Below are 23,507 nucleotides of genomic sequence, written 5' to 3' on the forward strand. Positions count from 1 at the left end.
ACAAATGCCATCTTTAGGCTTGATGCTAATATACATTTTATTATCTGCTTATTTCCTTACTGCTTGTTTGCAGCTGTAAGTCAAATTAGTATAGTCAAAATTATTTCAATAACTCTAACAAATTATGGATGTAATTATTATGGCGTGCATCTCAGAACGCAGCTTTATTTACAAAGGACACAGCGCTGATTAAAGCAGCTTGAATTATGCTAACTACAACACTGAGTTTTCTTTGCAAAGCCATCTGAGGAGCACAGTAATTTGAGTTCAAGGGAGAGGCAGTATTACAAGAAGGCTAATGATAATCGTGTTTAAGGTCATTGGCAACTAAAGTACTTACTGTACAGGAGCCTTCTGTCAGAGACAATTATAGTGAAGGGCCTTTGAATGGGGTCGAAACACTCCGAGTGTGTTTCTGTGACAGCTTTGTTCTTACAATATTTATTCTGGTTTATCTGTAGAGCAGTATTAAATTTAGAGTGTCACGAGCCAAGGGGCCCATGCAAAACTAAATTGACAGTATGCAACGATGTGGGGGTTACACCGCAGCCTTTCTAATAATGGCACTGCCTTGCTAGATCAAAAGCATCCCCCAGGACCCAGGAGGCAGCCCCAGCAGTCCTGCTCACATGGATTAGGAAAGCACTGTTGACTACACAAAGCTGTCAGGAATAAAGAAAAATCTGCTAGGATCACTGTCTTTTCTATCTGGTCACCAGCCCACAATAGGTATTTTTGAGTGGTGTCCCGTTTTTGCTTGTTGTGCCTCTGTTTTGTTTCGTTTCACTTTTGTTTGTAGGGAAGGAGGCAGTGGGTGGGCCACTTTAGCTTCTTGTGTTCTGGTGTATCTAAATACCTCACAGCCTTCAGCTAGTTTAATCTCACCACAAATTCTGTGAATATTTCAGATTCTTTCACAAGTTCTGAACTTTGGAGATTGTTGTTTATATTACCTGCTATCAAATAATGACAACAGTGTTTGATGGAACCAAAGCAGGCTATTGATATACTATTATATTATTTTTTGTCTTTGAAAATAAGCATATTATAATATTATTGCTTGTTTGTTAAAATCAATCACAGAACCAAGATAGGGTTTTCATGGGAGCCTCATTTGAAGTGAGCCTGCCTATTCTATTTTTCCAGCAGCCATTTTGCAAACTTCAGTCTTTGCAATTTTCACGAGAAAAAATAACTCACCTGGGTCCTGTCCTCTATGAGGATTAGTCAAAATTGAAGGAAAGATTAAAAACATAGTCTATCATTTTGAAAACAGCTTTTTAATTAAGATCTGGATGCACGGATTTAAAAGAACCTTAGTATTTTAATGAAAAAATAAGGAAACTCATAATAATGTTGATTCATCTTCAAACAGGTTTAGGATTAACTTTGAAAAATTGAGATAGCATTTGCAAATGTCTGACCAACTCCATTATTTGTTTAAAAGTCTTTAGTGCAACCTGATGTAATTTGAAGTCTTATGCTTATATCACAATTATGAACCAGACTGTCTTATCAAATAATAATTTCCATTATTTTACCCCTTTAGAGAAGTGAGGAAAATAAGAGTAGATTAGACAATGTATTTCCTTGAGCATGTACTTCTCAACAGACAGTACACTCAGAAGACATGGGAAGACAAGAAATAAGGAAACTATTTCCATAATGCAATGTAAAATTTTTTTGAATACATTTGCCACCTTCAGTCTTCAGCCAGTTTACTGGGGCTTTATTTAAAACAAAACAATCTGGGATAGCAAAATGATACTTTGCATCATGGATATTTGAAATTGAAAAATAAAATTAATAAAAAAAGTAATTTTCCATCCAAAAACCATAGTGACAAGCATTTGTATTTTCTTTTTTACAGAATCTAATATGAGCACATTACTTTACAGAAAACTTTGACCCACTTAAGCATATGAATATGCAGAATTATTATACTTATTTAATTTTAAGCAGCAACCAAGAAAAGCAATATCTAAAGCACATACATTGCAGTGTGAATTAACCACAGAAATAAAATAATTCAACCACTCCTACTTTAGAAAATTCATACAGAATGCCAGGCAAAAAAGATGTGTTTTTTTCCTAGTGTGCATAGGAAAAAAAAGTAAACTACACTTGCTGTTCCCTGGTGAATGAACTTAATTTCCCTGTGTTTAAGCCTGAATACTTTTTTATACTTTTTATGCATTAACACAGTCCCATTTACATGTTTTTGAACAGATGTCAGCCTCAAAAATAATACACATGGCCAGGGGTTTATTTTTTCATTAAGTGATCCATTTCCTTCTCCAGTGGGGGGGAAAAATTGCGGGGAAAAGAGGAAAAGAGAAAATAAGGAAAATATCCTTTACTGCTTGGTCATAAAGGCTGAGCTGGGAGGGTAGAGCCATTTGAGGAGGCCTCGCTGGAAGGTTTTGGGCAGCTCTGGGATGCACACACAGCGCCTGGCATTTGGTTTCATCCTTAATGGTGCCATCTCCTCAGCACTGACTGAGAGGCATTAAATATTCATGAGTTTCTTAAAGGCTTTTGGGAAGAAAGTGCTAGAAAGGAGCATTAACATGCTGATCTTTTTTTTTACTAGCCTGTGTCAACGAAGGCATATTAAATAATTAAGTCAATCTAAGCCATTTTTTGCACAGAAGGAGGTTGAGATTAGCAGCCCCTGTGTGCTGGGGGATGCCACCTTTTCCGCTGCTGGTGCTTTTAGGCTAAAGAAAACAAACACAGAATGAAGGGGACAGGTTGAGTCTCAAATAAACAAGGCACTAAAGCACCATTTGTTCCATTTTGTGAGCCCCTGTGTTAGATTAGGAGCGCCTTTTTATGGCTCCAGATGGAAATGTGACCTCGTAAAAATCTCTCCGTAGACAATACGTTCTCAGACCTCCACCTATGAAAAGGCTCATGCAAAAATTAATCACCCTGAAATGACTTGGTTTGCTTGTGAAAATACTGATTCTCAAAGGGCTGTCCTCCCAATTCCTGCCTCCTGACACCTTGTGTGATATTTTCCTTTTCTGTGCTGAGCCTCAGAGAGTTGAGGCAGATGGCTCTCAGAGTCTGAACATCAGAGACGCTGAATCTCCAGGAGGGTGCTTCAAATGCCTTGGGGCATTTGAATCAACAGGACAAGAATAATTTTAACTGAGTCAAAAATGGGCAAAGCATGCGGATCTGTCGTGCAAACACATTTTGGGGACATCTACTCCTGCAGACACTGACACACATACACGCACACACACATGAAGAGGTCAGAATTACAGTCTGCAAACCATCAGGCACCCATAGGAATTATATTTTATGGTTTGGAATTTTATGTCCTCAATGGAATTGGGCTACAAAATGCAAAAAATTGCCTTGGAATAATTTTTGAACCTTTTGTCATGTAGACATCTAGCTTAGTTTCCATCTTTAAATAGTATTTAACTGCTTGGACAAATTGGTAATATTTCATGCAGGAGGGTTACAAACCTCTTTGTGTTGTAGTTCATATTTAGAGGTTGATACCACACATCAGAAGGTTCAAGGCTTTCATCTGTAAAAAAGGAGAAAAGAAATGTAAAATATCTCTCTGACATGGCAGGTGAATGGTTGGGCTATTAGCTTTTATGGATAGATTCAGGTCTCTAACCCTCATTCCTCATAGCAAATTTGACAGCTCTTACAACAGTCCTGAGACAGATTGGAGGAGGGGAGAAATATTAAATGGGAATTGGTTTCCTCACAACTCTTCCAAATGGTTCTGTTGCAGAACAGAAAGCATTTGAAGTCTATCAACACATTTTTCCCCTCAAATATATTTTTAATACTTGCTTTATTTATATCCAACTCATTAATTTCCACATATTTAACTGAGAACTCAAAAAAACCCCATCACTTAAAGGGACTGATTCTAACTGGATTTAAACCATAGTGGATAGAGAAAACAAAGCAAAAAATACTGTATTATCGCTATATTAAATGCAAAATTAGCCATGAAAGCTAAAATCCCTGTTTAAGGATGATCTAAGAAAACAAAAGTCAAGTTTGTTATGTGGTTATCAAATCAACCATTTTGTAACCAGGCTGCTGGATGGAGAGGTTGCTTCTATGGGTGTTATTTTAACGTTTTCTAAACATGGGATTATTTCTACACCAGCCACAGGAGCACAGGTGCATGTTAATAAAGAGTCCCTTTTACTCAGCTTGTGATTTCTATGCAGCAGTGTTACCTCCAGCTTTCTTTTTCATTAATATTTAAGGAGAAAGTCACTTCACTATGATATTCACATTTCAGTGAGATCATTCCTGAAATATTTAAAGTGAATAATGCAAGTTTCCAGAAATAGTGATAAATATAGCCTCAGTCTCCTGACCCCATAATGCCTGCAGGTGGGGAAATATACTGGAGGCATTTTAAGATCCACATGCCAGATTGACCCCATTTTTTATATCAAGAAAGAGAGACAAACAAGGACAAAGCCATCAGAAGGTTGTCTGATGTATTCTGGCCACAGTGAAGGTCTTTGGAATCATTTTCTGAGAGAGGATTTGCAAAGAAAGAAATCTTCACTGTGACATTGAGCTAGAATTATAATCTCTCTGTGCTTTAGTTTTGCATCAGAAGGTGGTGATAATAACCACATCATGTTGGGAAATGTGGATTTATTATTTTTCATAGGATGAGAAGAAAATAATGAACTTTTTTGAGAGATGATCTGTTCTGGATGATCTTCAAACACACCTTGAAATACAGCTTTTCTTTATTGGAAAACTTCATTTTCCTGTTTCTTCCTCTAGAGAGAAAGAAAATAAAATAAAAATATATTTTATGTGCCAAAGGTTTTTTTTTGGTGCTCCCTTCCCTACCTTTGTCTCGTGGGTTTTTTACTGTAGTGTTTGCTACATATCTTTTACCTGATTGTGGTTAAATTCCAGGCACTAAGGTAAGAAGTAAAAGTTTAAGAGATGGGTCATCACCCATCCAAGAGGGTCTAAACTTGTGGTGCAGAGTTCAATCCATCTGGAGCTGAAATGAAAACTGAAAATGACATCCTGAAATCTGAGTCCCTCAAACTCTCCTAACAGGGAATATGAACCTCTTCCTCACATTCCTTCTGATCTGTGTGAGAGAAATCCATAGAAACTGACTGGGAAAACTGCACAGAGGACACAGAACTGGGTGGGGAAGTCCCACACTGGAGGGCAGAGGTGCCATCCAGAGGGATCTGGGCAGGCTGGAGAGGTGGGACTATGTGAAACTCCTGAAGCTGAACAAAGCAAAGCGCCAGGTCCTAAACCTGGGGTGGAGCAATCCCAGGCACACCCCAGATTGGGTGGAGAGGTGATCGGGAGCAGGAGTTGTGAGTGTGAGAGAAAAACCCAGTATGGGTTGGCAGTGTGCACTGGCTGCCTGGAAAGCCAGATGGGTCCTGAGCTGCATCCTGAGGTGCCTGGCCAGGAGGTTAAGGAGAGGGGTTCTCCCCCTGTTCTCCAGGGCTGCCTCCAGCTCTGGGGCTCCCAACATGAGGACACAGAACTGTCGGGCAAGTCCAGAGGAGGCCACAAAGATGATCAGGGGGCTGATCTACCTCCTGTGTGAAAGACAGGCTGAGAAACTGGGGGCTGTTGAGCCTGGAAAAGGGAAGGCTCCAGGGGAACACCGCAGCAATATTTCAGTATCTGAAGGGGGTTACAGGAAAACTGGAGAAGGACCCTTCACAAGGAACTGCATTGACAGGACAGTGAGGAATATATTCAAACACAGTGAGGGGAAATTAAGGTTGTATATACACAAGAAATTCTTGGCTGTGAGGGTGGTGGGGTCCTGGCAGAGGTTGCCCAGAGAAGCTGTGGCTGCCTCATCCCTTGGGCTTGGAGCAACCTGGGACAGTGGAAGGTGTCCCTACCCATGGCAGGAGGTTGGAACCTGATGATCTTTGGGGTCCCTTCCAACCCAAACCATTCTAAGGTTCTATTCTAAGCAATCTGCTTTAAAATTACCTTTCTGATCAAAAGAATAAATAGCACATTTTGAGATTTTTTGTTTTCCTGGTGACTAACCAAAGTGTTTGACTGAAACTTGTTTAGTGCTCAAGTGTGCTCAGGGAATCAAGTGGTTAAAGACAAGAAATTCTTGTCCTTACTGCTGTTCTGATCCTGATTTTTCTGGTTTCTGGGCTCTGGCTCAGTTTTAGCAGCTGCAGGTGTGAGAAGGTGTGAAGCCTTTAAGGAACATGTCTTTTGGTCATGACTGTATGAAGTATTTGCACTCAGCAACATCTCATTTGGCTGAATAAATAAAAAATTCTAAACAAACATCCTTTGAAAAGGCAAAAAGCTGTGTATTTTTGTTTGTGTTTTGGACTCAGCACTTACTAAATGCATAAATATGCATCAGCATAGCTTGTGGTGTATGTGATTAGATGCTACATGGGGAGTTTTGTTGTTTTATAGTTCTGCAGCAGCAGCAGTGGAGCACAGAGTACATGAAATTTGGATAATTGTGGATAGGAAACAAGGAGCATTAGTTACAGATACTGCCTTATCCATAAGTTAATCTAGTTTTTTGTTGCATTGTTTGCAACAAGGACTTTAGGAAGAGCATGGCTGGAACCCAGTGATATTTTCTGCCTCTCCTCCTGTTTGAACATGCAACTATAACCCATTGATACAAAAATATGGGGTACTTGTTTCATGTAATATGAAGCTGACAAACGACCAGATACTTACATAAATCCTTTAAATGACTAAGGGAAGCTTATTTAATGCTCTCAACTGACATCCTCATTACTGCTGCTCAACAACACTAGGCTATTCATGCAATCTGGCTCACATGCCATTGTTTGGAAACCATAAAAACCACAGACAGCCACACGCTGAGATACAATAATTGTCAAGTCTATAGTGCATATTTTCTGGAATTGTTTAATGCTGGCACAGTGTGTGCGCCAAAAAATGCATAATCGAACAGGCAGTGATCTTCATTGTGGCCATCCCATTGGGGTTTGAAAATTGCTGAAATTCGACCCAGCAGCAGAAAATGACAAAGGGGAGACACATTAGGACTTTGGATAGAAGCTACCTATGAGAAATGACAAGTACACCATTATGTCAGAAGGTTTTTGATCCATCAGTGCAAAAGTTCACCGTCATGTGTGGCCAAAATCAACTGCTAGTAAGCAAGGGTGAAGGGAAGTCTTTCAAATTTCAAGTTTAAAGGAACAGATGGAGGTCAGCCAAAAATATCAATTATTGTCGCAAGTCCCCCGAGGTGCCTTGGCCCAGATTTTGTGGATCATTTCAATGATTAATACCCACCAGCAGCTGGTATTACTGGATGATATGAGCAGACCTATTTGGGTTTTGCAGACAGTTTGGCACCTCTTGTTCATTTGTCCAGGATGTATTAATGATTAGTCCCAGGACACCTCAGCTCATCCACATCTGGGATAAAGGACAGAGTGACATTCATTGCACTTTTCTTTTTAGAACTGTTCTTTTTTGTGACATACTACAGCAAAAACTGAAAATTAAGGCAGTTCACTCTGTCTGTGCTAAATCTAAGACAGAAGATAAGGACACACAGGAGCGTACTGCCCTGAACAGCAATATTTACCAATGAGCTCCAGAAGGGTTTTAGGCTCTCTGGAAGATGAGGAGCACAAAGTCAGCAAAGATGTGAATTTTCCAGCAGCCTGTTTTTGAGCTTTTTTTTTTTTTCCTCTACCTGAAAAAGCTGACTGGCATAAATAGAGAATCTATTGTTTGACTGGATGCTTTTTCTCTGTGAGGAAAAATTTATTCAATATGGCTGGCAGATATGTAGGAATCTGGGACATGGCCCAACATGCGTGGAAAAGAGCTCTACACATTCACAGTTAGCCTGACACATCTGGGAAATGTCAGACTTGCAGAACAAATGATCTGTGAGTCATGGATATCTCGGGTTGACTGAGCACAAACAGAGGAGACTGGAAGCAAATGTCCTGCCCCTGCACACCACTGGACTCACTGGGCATCCCAAGAATGAGCACACATTTGTTTTTGGGGCTAAAAGTGATGCATGTGGGTCAGGAGATATTTGGAGACACCATGTGCAGTCCCTTGACAGAACATACCTGACCAAGATCCTGACTCAGCACAAACACAGCTCCAGATCTTCCTGGCTTTCTTTCAGGCAGCTTTGGGTGCCAGAAACTTCCACTGAAATTTCTGTTGGCATTCAGCCTCTAAGGTTTTGCTGTTTTGAACATTTTATCTTTTTCCCAGTCTCGTTGTGACAGTGATATCACATATACATAGGATTGAAAATGGAGAAGTTAAGGTTAATATAAACCAGCAGACCAATGAACAAAGGATAGACTCCTTTCAGTAGATTTATTTTTGTAATGAAAAAAAACCCCTAACTTTCCCCCTGAAAAATGTTCAGAAAATTGAAATAATAGGAATTAAATTTACTTTTTCTCGGTTATGTACACAGATGGAAGTAGGTTAGAAACTAGAATGTCTTCACCACTATTTCTCAGACTTTTAAAGCTAAAAGTTTTAGCTTTCTCAAGAACTAAAAAATGCAACAAATCTCTCTGGTAACAATACCAAACATTTTTTTCCAATGGAGCAGAAGTGTTGTGTTAATGTCTTTTCTTGAAATTGTATTATTTTCTTTCATTTTCTTCCACAGGGGAAGAAAATGAAAGAAAATAATAATTAGTATAAATAATAAGTTCATCCCTACCTTAAAAAAAAAAAGACTATTACAAGTATTTTACAGAGCATTTTCTGTCTTACACAGTTAGTCCACAGGCAGAGATAGACAACCACAGCTGTGGTAAAATTCTATCAGGGAATCAGAGACACGTAACTGAATGCCTTGAAAAAGAATTTGCATGCAAAACTTTGAAACACAGTACACCAGTTTCTAAACTGCAGACACAATGGAAAGGGAGGAGGAGTGGGGGTGTACTGAAAAAAACCCATATGCAACAAAAATCAATCAAAAAAAGAAAGCACCAAAAAAATACAACCAAAAAGAGAGAGAGCACTCTTGTAATGGTTTGAAGCCTTCCAGATAATCCAGAATATACTGGAACACAAGCATGATTTGCCACAGAGGAGAGGAATTAAAGTGAAGTGCCTGTTTGCCTGTGTGTAAACCTAAGGTTAATAATTCATACTCCACAGAGTTGTTCAAGCGAGATGTGATTAATTAATGTTTATAAAATACTTTATAAAAATCCTTGAGTTTCCAATCTTACTATATATAAATCCATGTGATGGTGGAGATTACTCGTGAATTTATTTCTGCTGCTCTTTATGTCTGATCTCATGAAACTTCCGAAATTTTATGTTCAAATTGAAATGTTAGCTGTCATCTGATTTTGGCATCTTCCCCTATGGTTTCATCAGTTTGGAGGGCACCAGAAAAGCAGACGTAATTCCAAAAAGCTGAAATGACTCTTGTTAACACTGCTGTCCCAGAGCAAGACAAATCTTTATAAAGATAGGATGTGAACAGTGTGCCAGAATTATTTATATACTATATAATATTCTACATCACTAAACTTCAGAGATTCTATCCAGAACTAGAAGGTGAAGGTGTTTGTGAGATTTATTTGTGGACCTCCATAGAAAAATATGTGACAGGATAAGGTTTTTTGACTACTTTTTTTTTAATTTTTTTTTTTTCTGTATGAACCATAAGATAAAAGATACCATTTCAATTGTCTGGTAACAGGTTAATTTTTTTATTTTTTGAGCAGCTAATGAAATCTCTGGTGTTATTGTCTTGGAATTAAAGACTCTGAATAAGTTAGATAATAAAACCTGTTAGAGGATTTGTCATTTGCTAGATTTTCTAATTAAAATAATTCTTTTGTGGCCCAGCTCTCCACGACTGCACATGTGTCTATGTCTTTTTTGATTTACCTGCAGCTTTAATAACTTATAAATCAATTTGCCAAATTGCAGCCATATTTGATGAAAGAGTGGGTACCTTAGATAGAGAAATTTTAACAAGGTTCATCAAATTAAGTTGGCAGGGAGAAGAGAGAAAGCCTGCCAGTATTCTAGCTGAGGTTTAGCTACCCTTTAAGCTCTGCTTTTCATTGACACCTGACACTGCACACAAGGAACAGCCCAAAAACAGTATCTGTATGCAATGAAATTTTTCATTCATTCATTCATTTTTGCCCTGGAAGAAATTAAGAGATTAATTACCAACGTCAAATAGTGGCCAAAAGTAAATTGACAAGGCAGCAAGTCTCCTTGTTTCAGAGACAGACATTTTGTTTTGCTTTGTAAGTGGATGTGAAGAGCTGGAGTAAAGGAGGATCCAGAATAAGAGAATTTCAGGTCAATCCAATACCATGTATTGAGGGTGCATGAGAATATTCTAGGACATGGAGGTCAACAGCAACCAAATACCCCATCCCTATGCCAGGAAATTGATCAAACTTTAAAAGCAGGGAGGCAGCATGTTAATTGTTTACAGAGAAAGGCCCTTCAACTCTTCTAATTACCAAATGATGTCTGAGAGTTACTCAGGAAGGTGTTTGGAATAAAGCAAGTTGGTAAATATTTTGTCAGATCAGTAGCATAGAAAACCACATTTCAGTGCCCATGAATATTTCCCATCTCATCTCAATTTCTATTATAGACACAGACAATGCATATTAAAATATACTAACTTAATCTAACATTTACTTATCTTGATGGCATTTTGCTTGCTTATGATGGGTTTTGTTAGCTGTAATGAAAAGGAGTAAAATAGTATGATAGGGAGAAAAAAAAAGCCAAACCAAAACAGGTGTTAGGAAAACAAGAAAGATTTGACATTCCTGCCACCACCACGACAATCCTTCATGGACAAGGAGATTGCATTTCCTTCCCCTCCTTTGAAGCCTGGGTTTGCTGATGGGAAAAAAATAACTATAATGGATTGTGACCAGACATACTCAGAATATAAACTCTGTGTCAATGGAACTGAACTGCTCTCCTGAAAATAAAATGCAAATCAGAAACTTTTGCACAGTCTCCACAATTCTAGGGATCCGGGTTTGGAAATATGCTAGTGGAGTGGTCTTAGCAATGCTGTAGAAATCACTGAATAGCAATAGTTTAAAACATTCCCAAAGGTGGTGCAAAGTGAGCCAGGATTGCACAGAACTAATATTTGACTCAGCTTTATTATGTGATGTCTCAGACTCAGATCCCTTGCTGGCATTTAATCAAGGTTATTGAACATTTTGGACTCAACAAAATGAGGTTGAAATTTGGAAGTCCTAAGAGATCTGACTCCATATAATTATTTGTATCAGCATTAAATAATAAAATACATATTAGAGTGGTTTTGTATTATAGAACCATAGTATGCTTGGCTAAGGTGATGAGAAAGCTGAATTTTCTCTGCACTTTTCAATTTATTGTTAATTACGATGAAGTTTTGCTCTATAAATTGTACTGACACTCAGAATTTCGAAATGGACGCCGATTTTCTGTAATAATTTATTAAAAAATGTGCAGAAGTGCTTCACAGAGGAAAATAATAAAACTATTTAGGAAAGATTTATTGCACTTCACGTGGTGGAGAATCTATGGCCGAAGATCATTATTATTTTGCCTTTCTGCTCCCTCATCTGACAATGCATGAGGGCAGATTTACCAGTGGATATTCAACAGCTAAGGCTTATAAAACACATAGATCACTTGTGAAAGATTGTTTGCAATGACACAAAGCATGCTGAGACTCATCTCTTTTCCTCCCAAAACTCTCTTTCATGTTCTCACATTTAAGCACTCTCCAGAGCAGAGGTGCACAGACACATTTGGGTGCAAAACTGAACCCCATCATGAAAAATCCCATAATGAAACTGTTCCTTGGTCATCAGGTAGAGCTGGAGGCAGGAAAAGAAGTAATTGTAAACTCACAAAGAATTTAAGGAAATAATGATAATAATGTCATTGTTAACAATGAAGTACTGGTGCTCTTGATCAGGGTTCACTTGTTTTATTCCAAAAAGGAAAATTAACAAGACAGACTTGGAGGCAGAGCCGGAAAATTTAGAATAAAGATTGAACTTGCAGTAAAGATTTTAGGCTGAAATAGACAAAAAATGGGTGGGTTTATATAGAGAGCTCTTTGCACATGTTTCTGACCCTTTCAGACAACAGGATGTGAAAATTTGCCAAAATCCTGGTTAATCTTCCTCACTTAATTTTCCCAGTTCCTAATTTCCTTAATATAGTCCTTATTTTCTCTGACCCATAAATAAAATCTAGGATTCTTTTAAGCATTATTTTACTCTTTTAAAGCTGTGTTACCCCTGTCCAGTGTCCACTTTTGGCTTCTCTCCTCCCCTTCAAAAAGAAGTGATGAATTAAAAACAACCTCAAGATAAACCCAGTCAAAGGAAGCTTTATAAATTGGAGTTGCATAAAGTACCTGCCTTGATTCCTTTCATACTGGTGTCAAGACAAAATCACCTATTTAGTTTGGTGACAACAGAGTTAAATCACTTATCAAACCCTTGTTATAGGAGCACAAAATATTTAGACAGCATCACCTACTACCAAGTGCTTGGCTTAGCATGTTGGATGAGCTGCAGGAAGTATACTAATGAAATTACTGTCATTTGGGAAACAGCCTACTCTCTGGAAGCTTGCCTGGATGATTTGATCTGAATCCAACATAACTTGGAATTTTTATCTTTTTTTTAACTGAAACATACAGTAATGCAAATATGTTAATGAACACTATCTTCATAAAAACCTGCTGCTGTACTAAGATATTCCAGGTTGTTCAAGAATTTTAATTTTTAAGTCTGCAGGAAAATCAACTATTTTTGGCCCTCTTACCTGGAATTATCATAGTAATGAAAGTCCCAGTTTCTCAGTTGAGAGTTGAAATGAAGCCTTTGTGCCCAGCAAGATTTAAGCCTTTGTATTACAGTGTTTTTGTCTCACCATATGTTTAGAATATCACAAAAACCAGAATCACCTTGGCAACATTATTTCTACTGCTCCAGTGAGATAGTGGTTTTATGTAACTGCTAGTACTGGTCAGTCCCTTAATTACAGCAGAGGCCTGATAAAAACAAAGCACGTTTTTATAACAGGCAGCAACATCCTTAAAAAATGCTTCTAATCTTCATTTTCAGATCTAACTGTTCATGGTTTTCTCTTTAGGAGGATGCTCAGCCAGGTAATGTCTTTTGAAACTTTGACAGAAGGCGCAGAATGGAACTACCATGCTCCAAATCAAGGCATGTGAAGTGGAGGGTAGGAAATACTCCGCTTCTCCTTTGAAATTTAGAAATATAAATTCACACATCAAAATGCTTGCCCAACTCCTTTCTTTGTATTATGTTTTAATAACTTTCATAATTGTCTTAGTTTGGTGTATGCCCAGGCTTTGAGTCCAGCAGAGGTCTGGAGCCATCTCAGATGCATGAGTCTGGGCCTGTGGTTGGATGAATTCTCTGTCTTAGAGCCACTGAATCAAGAGCCATCTCCATTTGCTGTCCCAGTCTGCTCTTCTCAGTCCATTTCAAGAAAGAATAAACACTTTTAGGTGATTAAATACAGCAGAAGGCACAAGCCTAACACAGGTGCTTAACTCAGAGTTTTAAACAATCTACTAAATTATAAAATGAGAAGGATCTCATATACTCTCCTTGAGCTGTTTTCTGTGGGCTAGTTCAATCACTTTTCAGGCCTAATCTTTAAATTCCATGGTTAATCTCCCAGCACTTTTAATGTGCTTTGATTAAAGTTTAGCATCCCACCTTGGGCACCAGATTTAGCAGACTGGGAGTAAAACTGGAAGAGCCTCAAGCTGAGGCAGAGTAGGTTTAGATTGGACATTAAGAAGAAATTCTTACCTACCAGGGTGGTGACGCCCTGGCACTGGTTACCCAGAGATGGATGATGTGGCTGTCCCATTCCTGTGAATGTTCTAGAGCCCTGCGACTTTCAATAGAACACTAAAAATAAAATTCTTCAGTGTTTACTAGATAAAACTTGACCTAGATACAAGAAAAACATGCAAAGCATTTCTTATAATTAAAAAAAAAAACAACTTTAATATTTTAAGTCAAAAAGTAACAGGTTTCTAGTTGATATATTGATTTCATGCATATATAATTTCACATTTTTAATTTTTATATCTGATCTGCAAAAATTATGTTCTTAAAATCATATATGTCAGAATGCAAAATTAATGTGTTCTATATTAAAACAAAGGAAAGTTCTTACTGAACAGGGTATTGCAACAGAAAATCTTCAATAAACCAATACTGAAATTAATTTTAGTATCCTCCCTCATTTTTCATAAAGGATTTCCTATTGAAGTGGTTCCAAAATCAAGAACTGATTGAACCTGAATATCTGAATATTTTAGCTTCATTCCTATTTTGTAAAAAAAAAAAACAAACAAAAAATCTTGCTATTTTAGGACTGTTGTATATTTAAGTTGTTCACATGTTTGGGGGATTTTGAGGTACTTTGTGGATAAATAGCTGAGTACATTTTTATTTTATTGGACAGTGACCTTCTTAGACTCTTGTCTTGACCTCTGAGAAAAGGACACCTTCCAGTAACAACATGGTCTTGTGGAAGATGTCCCTGCTTATGGAAGGGAGTTGGAACTTCATTGTCTTTAAGGCTCCTCCCAAACTAAAAACTCTGTAATCCCACGATTCCATAAAAAGTGATCATTACTATAAATTTCCTGATAATTTTATAACTGACTTTGAAAAAGCCCTAGAATGCAGAGTTTAGAGAGGATTTCTGAAATACCCCTGAAGCTTGGATTATACAACCCTCAAAAACAATGCTATGTTTTTGATTTTGATGCTTAGATGAAGCAATAAGGACTAAGGTAAAATAAATGTAACTGAAGAACAACATGCAGAGTGATCCAAAGCCAGTGTGGAGCAGGGCCTCAAGATTCATTCAAGTAAACAAGTAGCTGCTTTAAACGTTTTTCCCCACTGGAGAAGGCTTTTTTTTTTTTTTTTTAATGATCTTGCTCAATGCAGTGCTTCTTCTAGGCTCTGTAGTGTTCATTTTCAAATTGCAAACTCAAAGGCTTCTCATATTTCTTCCTGATGGTCTATAGAAGCTGAACCTCTATCACATCTCAGAGCAGCTGCCACAATTCTCTCAAATTTATTTTGTATTTACAAGGCAACAAAAGACATATAAACATCTTTGGCATGGTATAGTGACTTGGAAATATGTCAGTAATGATTTTGTGGCTGCACAGGTCCTGCACACATGTCACACAAGCACTCAAAGTTTATTCAAGGAGCTGCTGTGAGAAATGTGAGATAACTTGTTCCCTTTGCAGTAGGAAAAGCAAGAGTTTGGTGGTTTTGATACTGATTGTTTTAGAGTGTTAGAGTATATGGCCCATGGCACAGAGTGGGTGGGTATATATGGCCCTGTTTGTGAGGGTGGTGAGGCCCTGGAACAATTGCCCAGAGAAGCTGTGGCTACCCCGTCCCTGGAAGCATTCCAGGCCAGCTTGGATGTGGCTCTGAGCAGCCTGGTGCAGGGGAAGGTGTCCCTGCCCATGGCAGGGGGTTTAGAATAAGGGGATTGTTAATCTCCCTTCCAACACAAACCACTCCAGGATTCTGTGATCTAACTATTCTAGGAGTTTTGAGGGTAACACCTTCTCAGTTGGGTTTGGCACTTTTTGGACATTGGCATGGGTCAGGAACCATCCCATGCAAGCAGGACACAATGAAACACCTTCATATGTTGGGGTTTTGTTTGTCTCCTGTGTTCTCACATGTACCCAACTGCCCAAAATCCTATTGGGATGCCTCAGGGTGCTGTGCAGAGCTTCTGGCTTCTTCTATGGAAAGACTTAGGACCCTCAAGAAACAAGAAAAGCTATGGAAATCAAGCTCTAGAGGTCCAAATGCAGAGAAATTTGTGAACTTATATAACACTTGTGTCTATTCTGCAATTGGATAAAAAGAGGGAAATAATTTGTGTTTCTCAAGGTATCTCAGGAGGGCATTGTGCAACTCAAATGGATACGAAAGGTTTAGCCTTTTGCTTGGATGCCAGAGTTTACAGGGTCAAACCCAAGCTCCAGAACAAGTTCAAAACCAAGTTCCAGAACAATTTTATGAAAAAGTCTCAATTGAGGATCACTGATTTCTCAGATATAACTTCTGACTCAGGTGGTTTCTACTGAACAGTGTTTGAAGGAGGACAGACAACATGCCTGAATGTCTTTTCCTCTGCTTTCTGGGAATTCTGCTTTGGTTTCAGCATTTAGTTGGATGCAGTATGAAACCTAAGTTTTGTTGTATTGCAAACCTTTAATTAGAGTAAGGGATTGTGGAATATTCCAAAATGAGGATATACAGATAGTCTCATCCTTTAAGAGGGAAACCCATGGTAAATGATACTGGTATTACCTAATCACTACAAGTGCTTAAACCCAGAAACTGAACCAAAAAAATACACCACAAAATATACTATGAGTAGGTCAAAGTAAAGTGAACCCCTATCCTTTTCAACTTATCATTTTCGAAAAATAAATACAATTTACTTTTTGGTTAAATCATACTCTAACTTATTTCAAATCTAGGCATTGTTTTGTAGGCAGCAGCACAGCAGTCCTCTACAGAAATGTGAAAGCTGGGGAGAGAAATGATCTATTAATCTGGGACAGTTCTTAGTAGGACAAAACATAGTGCTTTATCTTGTCTAAATATAGGTGACCTAAATGTAGAGGCCTTTACCAGTTCCCTTGCAAACCTTGTCTACCATTTAATGTGTCTGAACTGTTGGAAGTTAGCCAAATATTGAACCTCTATTTACTTTTTTGTGCTAGTGCTGATTAATGTACATACCCAAAGTCATCCCAGCAGACTCTGCTCTCTCACTGGCATAAATTTTTTACAGAGATTAAAAATACCTAAAATAAGTCACATGCAAGTACTCCACTAAGTGCCAATATCTTGCTCATCTTCACCATGAATTATTACAACCCAAATTTGATGCACTTGAACAAATTTAGTACTTATTTTAGGCAAATATGGTCACATTAAAATGATACATTTAATTTAAGCAACTTTTTCTGGATTTCTTTGCAGTGAAAAGAAGAGAAATATGATTTGTATGTTTAGGAAAATAATGACTGAAAGATACTCAATGGGCCTCATAGAAAATAGATGATTTGGGTGTTATCAGTAAAATTATGAAGCATATGATCCATTTTTTTTTCCCCTCTGGTAATACAAAGATGTGGAAAAAAAATCACCCTTATTTTACTATTTTGTTTCAGATGCAGACTTTGTGACAAATGGGCACAGATAAAATTCTGGGGTTAGAATACAGTGTGTATTTGTATAAGTGTTTGTCTCCGAGGATATTTGGGTATATAGGGTGCATATTTTCCAGTCACATAGTGCCTGCCCTGCTCTGCAAGATAAAAAGAACAAATGCAGTTCTAAAGTGTTAAAAAAATGGTAAATTTTATTTAACTCTACCATTCTAAGATGTTCTGAAGGGAAAAAAAAACCACAGTCAGGAAGAGCTGTTGCTGCCTGTTTGATCAGCACAGCTCAAGGATGGTTGGAAAGGGCATCTGCCTTCAGATGCCTTCCCAGGGGTGATGGTCCTCCTGCTCCAGTTCACACCCACCCCAGGGGAAAGGACCTGCTGCAGCCCAGGGTGTTGGGATGGATGGAATTCCTCCTCCAGGCTCTGAATTGCGGAGAGCCACAGGTGGCCAACAGCAGGTTTGTAAGGCAGAGGTTCAGCACTCACCCACTGCTGGTGAACCATTTGGCAACAGGAAAAATACATGGGGCTGCAGGCTCTGTGCAGTGTCTGGAAGATGCTGGCCAAGGAGGACAGGCTGCTTCAGTACCAGGCTGACAAACAGCACAGTCACTTGTATATCAGTGAAATAATTGACACTGATTTATGTCCAGGGTGAACTGAGGGCTTCTAACAGTGGTCTTCAAGCTTGCTCTTAATTTACAAATCTAACTCATGGTGGGCAATCTTCAAACTACCCAGACCACCTTATCCACTAAAAGTGAAGGTCTTTTTGTGACACAGTACAGCTTCTCCTGTCCCATCTCTTTGGACCCATGGTTCTCTGTAAGGATTTTTATTACTCGGTGACAAGTGGATTGAAAAATCTGTCGGGTGGAAGAACAGAGATGGTAATGAGTGTTCTCAAATTTCTCTGCAGTCCCTGAAGGTCTATCCTTGCTCAGAACTTTTATCACAGCAGTATTTTACAGCTTCTATAACTTAAGTCTTTCTGAAGTTTTTTGTTGGCAGGTATAGCATATTCTCTTAGGCTTCGTGGTTTCATCTATTTTTCTTCTCATCTTTCATCCACATCATGGTAATCAACTCCTCACAGGTCAAAAAACTCTTCAAAGTACTCCTTTGAACATCTGCCTCCTTAAAGACATCCCTGCTGTATTCTCTGATAACTTGGATTTCATCCAGCTTTGCTAGATAAAGACTTAGGAGTATTCAGTGAACACCCTATTAACTAAACAGGAGAGCAGAAAAAGGTTCCTACATTTTTCACTAACATCTGGTCTGAGCACAGTGGGAGAGAAAAAGCCAGCAGCGAAAGATCTGCATGAACTGGTTGCAAACTGGTAGCTGCTCTCCCAGATGAAACTATATATTTGAAGTATCATTTAAAATCTTCAGCAGGGAGCTATCATGCCATCTTTTATATTAGTTATGAGGCATACAAATGAGGGTTTTGCTGCTATCTTTCCAAAAGTACAAAGCTGAGCATCCTACTTCTCCCCCAACTGTTATGTTGAGAGTTGCTTTTAGTTCCTCTCCTTTTAGTGTCCTCCTCCGCTTTTAGCAAAGGGAGACAGCAAAGACCATAGAAAGGTTTATTTTTTTAAATGTCTAAAGAAGTTTCAGTGAGGGACCAACTTATTCCATAGTAAGGTTCAAGCAGATTGTCATTAGAAACCTGATGAGAGAGGAAATACAAACTTCCCATTCACTTTACTGAGTTTTGGTATTGTTCCCTCTTGCTCAGTTTTCCATTCTGCATGGAAAGAATGTTGTGTTCTGCTCTGATCTTTTTTATTTGATTTATATTAAAAGGTTCCTAAACCATCTTGCATACTCATAGCAGTTGTAACTTCTCTGATCTCTCCCCTTCATTTTCTAAGCCAACCAAATTTCACGATCCACATGAAGGATGAAGCAAATCATCATCAATTTCTGTTCTCTTGGTATCACTCATCTTGTATTAATCTCCTCCACCAAACTCTTATGGTTGGTGCACTTGAACCAAATCTATGGAGCTTGCCTTATCTCTTTTTTTTTTCATTTTATCTGCTCTTGATCCCATTCTAAAAGGTGTTAAGGCTCACCTAGAGTAGAGAATGCTGCAAAGCTTTCCAAGTTCAGTAGAGGAGCATGTTGCTCACTGAGGTGGTAGATGGAAAAATTCAAGGTCAGGTTGGACAGGGCTCTGTGAAAAGTAATATAGTTGAAGTTATCCCTTTTTACAGCAGGGAGGGCTGAACTAGATCACCTTTAATAGTCCCTTCCAACCCAAACCATTCCATGATTTTGCAATTTTCATACATTTACTTCTGTTGTATTCTCCTCTACTCCTTCTGCCTATCCTTGTCATTACTAATAGTCTGTTTATTCTGTCTTCCCTAAATTGGCTTGCTTTGGGTTATGGATTTTGTAAGTTTTCAGTGACAGAAACCTCATCTTCCTCTGTGTGACTGACGTATATTCATTATCATGGTGTAATGTGCAATTTTGTTCTGAAGACAGATGTGAATCAACCATCAGATTTTCCACTGCCTTCAGAGGCGATACCCACTTATGCTGGCTGAATGCTTTATGTGTTTAAGCTTTTTCAGTCAATGTCCTACATAAAGAGGCATCTGTGATTAGTCAGCAGTGTCTAGCAGTGGAGGCAAATTCAGTTTTTATTCAGAAAGCTGAGTGACTTTGCAAAACTTTACCAGGGAAAACATTACTCTTTCTCCTCAGTGTGAGCATTAATGAGAAATTTATGAAGAAGGCAGAAGACTCTGTGTCTTTGGATTGTCAAAAGCGTTTGAGGCTGCCTTTTAAATAGCTGGGGTTGATGCAAGAGAGAAAAAGAAATAAAATTATAGGACTATAAAATGGTTTGGGTTGGAAGGGACCTTAAAGCTTATCTCATTCCAAACACCTGCCAGGGGCAGAGACAACACCCTTCACTAGACCAGGCTGCTCCAAGACCCATCCAGCCTGGCCTTGGACATTTCCAGGGATGGGGCAACCACAGCTTTGCTTGGGAACCTATACCAGAGCCTCAACACCCTTGTGGTAAAGAAAAGAATTTCTTCTTGTACCTAAATGTATTATAAACCTACTCTTTTAAATTTAAATACATTTCCCCTTGTTCTGTCACTTTCATGCCCATGCAAAATGAAAAAGAGTGAGTTTATCTGGATAGAGCTGAAGACACATTGGTTATCCTCGGTGTTTTGGGATTGCAGAGAGACAAATGGAAGGAACTGTATAATAAACTTTTTGAATGGGTTAAATGGAGTCACAACCATGGTTTACAGTACAGTTATTTAATCTGCTAGTTCTCTCCTGATTTCCTCTTTCCAGGAAAAATAATTTCAAATTATCTTGTTTGAATGCAGGAAGGGTATAAATATATAAGATTTTTCTCTGGTGAATTTCACAGATGTGCCTTTCTCTTCTATTGATTATACCTAATCTATAATGTAAAATGATATCAGGCCTTTTTTTATACAACGAAGGCAATATTATATTATTATAGGACCTGATTTACTTTACCCTCCTAAAATTATGTTTTTACTGGACTTCTGCTCCAGGAGCACCATGAAAAATGATGGCTTTATAGATTGTTCATGCAGTTTTTGAAGTACTCGTAAGTCCAAAAGTGCTTTAAAAAAATGATGCATGACAAAGTACGAGAATGGGAAAATCTAATTATCACATTAATTATCTATTGACAGAAGATATACAGCAGGTGATGCAATGGCTTTGGATGTTCTTGTCTTTATTACCTCTTGGGGAAAGAGTTCAGATCATGAAATGAGTTTGGTGCTCTTGAGTGGACATTTGTCCTCATCACAAAACAACCCCATAATTCAGCACGATGTAACGAAATTGGAGAGCTCAAATTGAGGAGGTTTAGAACCAAGAGCATCAGGGAGTGATAAATCAGGCTAGAGGTGCAGGGCAATGCCTCTTGGGGTGACTTTCACAGTGTCTGTGAGACAATGCCATCCCCATTACAAATCATTTTGCCAGGCAGACATCCTAACTCCACATGCTTGAAGGGACAGATCAAGCTAGAAACAGCAGTAAGAGGGAGCTTGATTTGGTCTAAGTCACTATTCCATTCAACTGCTATTAAAAGTTATGAGAACAGGGATTTTCATATTGCATTGAAGTCACATTTTGTGATTTTGCCATTCCTCTGCTAATTTTCAGGGATTTTTTTCAGAGTCATAAGCAATGAGCAGTGTGTGATGCACACCTGCATAAATACGAGTCCCTAGAGGGAATGTCTAAATATGGCTAACTGCTGTAAGTACACTTAATTGAATTATATTAGCATAATTGTCCAGGTTAGACACCCATCTTTTGGTTGTTAGTACAAATTCTGGCCAACACTAGTGAATATAGCTAGCTTTAGGAGCTAACCACAAACTTTCTGTTATTTATATGAAATACATGGAAGTTTTCAGTTTAATACTCATCATTATTTCAGTGTCACCATCTGAGGTGGCTGCAGTAGGCACCTTTGGTTGCTCTCTCTATAAGACCCACTCACAGCTATTTTGCTTATCACAAATTTGACACCTAGGCCACCAAGAGAAACGTTCAACACCAGAGAAGAATTTGACACAGTTGTGAAGTCTAAATCTTCACTATGAGACTAAGCTTTGCTTTCTGCATGTTTTTTTTAGTTTTTGTTGTTTTTTTCTTCCTATCTGTCATGATAGGGAGAGGGCTCAAATATCTAAGCCTACGAATAAGAGACATGAAGAAACTATATATATATTATAGTGTATGTATGTATGTATGTATACTGCCTATAAAATTGCATGTATATTGCCTATATATTTATATATATATTACATTTAGAGAACAAAATAAAGATAATTAGTTCTTTTCATTCTAGCTATGCGTTCCTACATCTCAGTCTCAAAGCAGACACTTTTGGGGTGTATAAAGAACCTATTTTCAATCATTTGTAAAGACATCAGTTGCTAACAACTTATGAACTCCCAGTCTGAGGGAACGTAGGAGGGTACTGTACAAAACTTCTAAGGCTGGTGTACAAAAGCCATGTGTAAAGGAAAAATTAAGTTCTGCAATATTCCACCTTGACTTACAGCCTTTCCCAGATCACTTCTCAACTAGAGGCAGCATGTGATCTGCCACAGCTGTGAAGAAGGGTAATTAACTGCCATATATTATGTATTTGTGAGAGACACCAAGGATACTTTTGCAAATTGTTATTACTTTATTTTATTTATTAGCTGGCTTTAATTATATTCCTGTAGGAACCTGAATTATGGTTCAATTGCAGCACGGTCTGACGGTGGAATAAGTTATAGCTGCTACCTTCATGGGACTGTAGGCAACACAGCAAAATAAAGTGATCGGTTTCCTTCTTCAAATACTCCAGACACGATTAGATGAGGGAATAGTCAGACGTAGGAAAGTCTTCAGACACGGAGCTGCTGTTTTTTTTAATTCTCTCAGCTAGGTCTGACAGCTAAATACAATCTTCTGTGATGGAATCAAAATGATTAATTAGGTAAAGGAGCTGCACCCAGCCTCTTGTGCAGTTATGACTTATGTTATCCTCACTGACTCTAACCTACATCGGCTCTGCTCAATTAACTGAGGTTAAGCATTATAGATTATTGAGGAATTGGGTCATGGTAAATCAGAATTACTTTCCCAATTTAGAGGTAACGGATGGTGAGGTGTTTCAGAGACAAGGCTCAATGCCTAGCATTTGCAGAACTATTCTCTGCAGTTGATACAGAGTGGAAAAATCTTTACAGATGGGGTTTATCCGTCATGAATTTAGACATCAAAATGTTAATTGGGAAACTGGACTGTTTTTTGTGGAGGGAAATATAGTCACTGGAAAGAGACAGCCAGTTCAGGAGGGATTCACCAGATACTAACCATCCATGCCATGTGGGAAGAATCACCAACATCTCTCTCTGTATTAACCAAAGAGAGGATCTGAATGATTGGATGTCATCCTCAAGTTCTACATGATCAAAGTAGAGTGAGATAAATACAGAATTTTCTGCCTAAGATGTATTCAATGCCTGAAATTACTCATAGAAGATGTAACAGAATATCCTCAGAGGGTTTGAGGCCTCATTCTTCCTAAGAGATTAACCTGGTATCAAATACCTTTCAAAATGAGCATTTCAGGGCTGGTTTTGAAGACATGCAGAACCTGGCATTCTCATGGG

Source organism: Agelaius tricolor, unplaced genomic scaffold, assembly GCF_023055355.1.
Source record: "Agelaius tricolor isolate 1412-34295 unplaced genomic scaffold, bAgeTri1.0.p SCAF_4, whole genome shotgun sequence".
NCBI lineage: Eukaryota > Metazoa > Chordata > Aves > Passeriformes > Icteridae > Agelaius > Agelaius tricolor.